The sequence below is a fragment of the Daucus carota genome, chromosome 5 (assembly GCF_001625215.2).
Source record: "Daucus carota subsp. sativus chromosome 5, DH1 v3.0, whole genome shotgun sequence".
NCBI classification, from domain to species: Eukaryota; Viridiplantae; Streptophyta; class Magnoliopsida; order Apiales; family Apiaceae; genus Daucus; species Daucus carota.
Window position 1 is genome coordinate 16919420 of NC_030385.2, and position 4216 is coordinate 16923635.

At 42.3% G+C, this 4216-nt stretch overlaps 1 non-coding gene across 1 annotated transcript; it reads right to left on the reverse strand.

The window, feature by feature from the left end:
* Positions 1 to 4109: 4109 nt before the first annotated feature.
* LOC135146919 (small nucleolar RNA R71) lies at positions 4110 to 4216 on the reverse strand. The gene has a single exon (XR_010284012.1). It is a non-coding gene; the product is annotated as a small nucleolar RNA R71 (small nucleolar RNA).

Consider the following 4216-nt stretch of genomic DNA (forward strand, 5'->3'; position numbering starts at 1 on the left):
AATATACAGACAATGTGAAAAACATGCATTCAAGATTCTCAAATAATTGTTATATACTTCAAACGAATATTTCAGTATAACCCTAACAATCTCCCACTTATACTCAAGATATTCTTTGAGTATATCTGTGTTTATTACAAGCAATCCACTACCAACTATATAACTATGTGACAAAGTATCTGACTCCTATCGCTTGCACATGCTCCTGAAAAGCCTTAGTTGGTAAGCTTTTCGTGAAAGGATCTGCCCGGTTATCCTTCGATGCTATATCAGCCACAATGATATCTCCTCGCTTAACGAACTGTCGTATGAGGTGATACTTACGCTCTATGTGTTTCGCTGCCTTATGGGCCCGTGGTTCCTTGGTATTTGCCACAGCACCAGTGTTATCACAATAAATCGTGATTTGCTGTGGCAGATTAGGAACCACATCCAAATCCAGCAGGAAGTTTCGGAACCATATAGCCTCTTTGGCTGCCTCAGAGGCTGCCACATATTCGGCTTCCCTGGTTGAGTCTGCGATGCATTTTTGCTTCACACTCCTCCATATTACGGCTCCACCTCTCAAAGTAAAAACACATCCCGAGGTGGACTTTCTCTTATCCTTATCTGTCTGGAAATCCGAATCGGTATATCCCAGAGGCAATAAATCAGAGGACTTGTACACTAACATATACTCCTTAGTCCTTCGCAGGTACTCGAGTATTGCTTTTACAGCACTCCAATGTTCATGTCCTGGGTTTGACTGGTATCTGCTAACCATGCCCACGGCAAAGCAGATATCAGGCCTCGTACATAACATTGCATACATTAGGCTTCCACATGCCGAAGCATAAGGAACTGCCTTCATGTTCTCTATCTCCTTAGGTGTCGAAGGACACTGACTCTTTGATAGAGTAACTCCATTTCTAAAGGGTAAGTTACCCTTCTTGGAGTCCTGCATGTTAAAACGAGCTAATATGTCATCTATGTAGGGCTCCTGAGATAAAGCCAACATCCTTTTCTTGATCCCTTATAAGTTTGATCCCAAGGATGTATGCTGCTTCACCAAAGTCCTTCATTTCAAATTGTTTGAACAACCATGCCTTTATTGAAGACAACATCTTAACATTGTTTCCAATGAGTAAAATGTCATCAACATAAAGCACTAAAAAAGCCACTGCATTTCCTTCACATCTCTTATACACGCATGCTTCGCTTGGACTTTGATCAAATCCATACGACTGGACTGCCTAATCAAAGAGAATGTTCTAATACCTAGAAGCTTGTTTAAGTCCATAAATAGACCTCTTCAGCTTACACACAAGATGCTCTTGGCCTTGTTTAATTAATCCCTCTGGTTGCTGCATATAGAGGGTTTCTTCAAGACTTCCATTAAGGAAAGCTGTCTTGACATCCATTTGCCAAATCTCATAATCGAGATGAGCTCCTATAGACAAAAGAATACGGATTGACTTAAGCATTACTACCGGTGAAAAGGTTTCGTCATAATCGATACCCTCTTTCTGAGTATACCCTTTCGCAACAAGTCTTGCTTTCCAGGCTTTCACCTTTTTATCTGATCCTCTCTTTTTTCTTGTAGATCCACTTACATCCAATAGGTTTTACACCTTTGGGTGGTTCCACGAGCTCCCAGACCTGATTAGAATACATTGATTCCATCTCAGAATACATTGCCTTTTGCCAAAGATTTGCATCTTTGTCTTGTATTGCCTCTTCGTATGTCCGGGGATCATCATCATGTTCACAAGAGACTAAGTCCGAAGACTCTCCCAAAAACATGAATCTGTCAGGCTGTCGAACAACCCTCCCACTATGACGAGGAACTGGTGCGGTATTAGTGACAGATGGTATAGTTTGTTGTGGTTGTTCTACTTGTACTACAGGTTCATTATTCGTCCCTCCCACTAGTTCCTCTAAAACGATACTACTCATGGGTTTGTGATTCATTATATAGTCTTCCTCTAAGAATCTTGCATTGGTGCTAACAGTGACATCCCGATTCTTAGGACTATAAAATAAATAACCTTTTGTTCCTATTGATAAGTGGATTTTATATCCACTTGGAATGCCTTCGTTTCGACTTAAATTGATGATTTGGCCTCAAGTATGTGGTATTTTTGATGTGTTTTTATGTTGACATGTGCAGAGAACCTAGATGGAGGGAGTATGGACTTTTCCAAGCTTATACGGTGGACTGGAAGTCGAGAAATGAAGCGAAAAGAAAGAAAATCACGAGCGCCCTGGTAGCGCCCGGGGTCTGCCCATGTGGCGCGCCCGCACCAGGTTCGACGCACCCGCGCCCTGGGAGCACCCTGGGCGCGCCCGTGTCTGTCATTGTGGCGCGCCCGCGCCCTGGAGCGGCGCGCCCGCGCCCTGGAGCGGCGCGCCCGCGCCCTAGGAGCGCCCGCGCCCTGGAGCGGCGCGCCCACGCCCTGGGTGCGCCCTGGTAGCGCGCCCGCGCTACCCCGATTGTGGAAAGTTTCGTTTTTTAGGCCTGTTTGGATTAGCTGCTGGCCCGGTCAACTTAGGGCACTTAAATATGAATTATTCAAGGAAGAAAAAGCCCTAATCAAGTAGAGAGAGCACAAGACGGCTACGAGGGAGAAGATCTAGTTTCATAGTTTTCTTTTGTCTTCTTCTAATTAGGCGATACTTTTGGATGCTCGTCTTCGGATTTGTTTTCTCCACTTTGATTCTTGCACTCTTATCTTATTTTAGACTTATTCCTATCATGTTTACATTCGAACCCATGATGATGAGTGGTTCGATTATGAACTAATCATTGTCATGGGATTCTAGCGGATTTATATATGGATTTCAGTAGTTAATTTGCCTTAAATTATTGTGTGATGGTTTGATTCCCTCGTATTGGTTGTGCTTATTCGTCTTGGATGCGTAACTAACATCTTAGATTGTTTGGTAATCTTTATTGAAGCGACAGTGGATATATGGATTTAGAACTTGCCATGCAAGCATAGGTCTCTTGTTCGATAACATGACTTGTGATGTGATTTTACCCATCTTGCATCGGCCTATGTAATCTTGATAGATAACTTGCTCTTCAACCATTATGTTTTCAAATTCTATAGACATATAGGGTCTAAGCATAATTGGTGTATGTTCTCCTTCTATCTTAATTGTGGATGTGAAACAGTTCGGTGCACGTATAACGACAGTTAGCGTGTATCAGTCTCGTGTTATCTGATTAGTCGTCAACCATCACATATCGATAAGGCATAACTCGAAATGAAGTATATAATGAAGTTAGAATCCCATGTTTTATTCGCATAAGTAATTCGATTTTAAATTCTCTTAGTTATAATTCGACTTTAATTAGTTAATTTAGTTAATCAAACCCCGATTGTTATTTGTCCGAGCATTGAATAATAGCCATACATTGTTGCATAAGTGCATATTCTTAAATACACCAGTCTCTGTGGGAACGAACTTAATTTTATTCTATATTACTTGTGACCACGTACGCTTGCGTGATTTTGTGCGAACAAGTTTTTGGCGCCGCTGCCGGGGACTCGGTGTTTTATTTTAGTTTATGTGCTTGTCATCAGTGGTCGTTAAAGTTCACTGACTTGGATTCTTTTCTCACTTTTATTTCGTTTGTGTGTGTTTCAGGTACTTGAGTGACGTGTATGCGAACACGTTCTCAGACCCGTAAAGAAGCATTGGCAAAAGCAGAAACGATAGTGAGTAATACTATGGATGAACAAGAAGCAGGTGTTGCTAAGGCTCTTAAGGCTTACTCTGAGCCGAAAATTAATGACATTCAGTCGAGCATTGTCAGGCCAGCAATTCAGGCCAATACTTTCGAAATCAAACCGAGCACTATTCAGATGGTTCAGAACTCAGTGCAGTTTGGGGGTTCGCCGACAGAGGATCCTAATATGCATATTCGGGACTTCATTGAGATCTGCGACACTTTGAAGTTCAATGGTGTTACTGAAGATGCCATCAAATTGAGGCTGTTCCCATTCTCTCTGAGGGACAAAGCTAAGGGATGGTTGCATTCTCTTCCTGCAGGATCTATTACGACATGGGAGGATCTGGCTCAGAAATTTCTTACTAAGTTCTTCCCTATGGCTAAAACAGCTGCAATCAGGAATGTTATCACTCAATTCTCTCAGCAGTCTGGTGAAACTTTATGTGAAGCTTGGGAACGATACAAGGAGATGCTTCGAAAGTGCCCACATCATGGGAT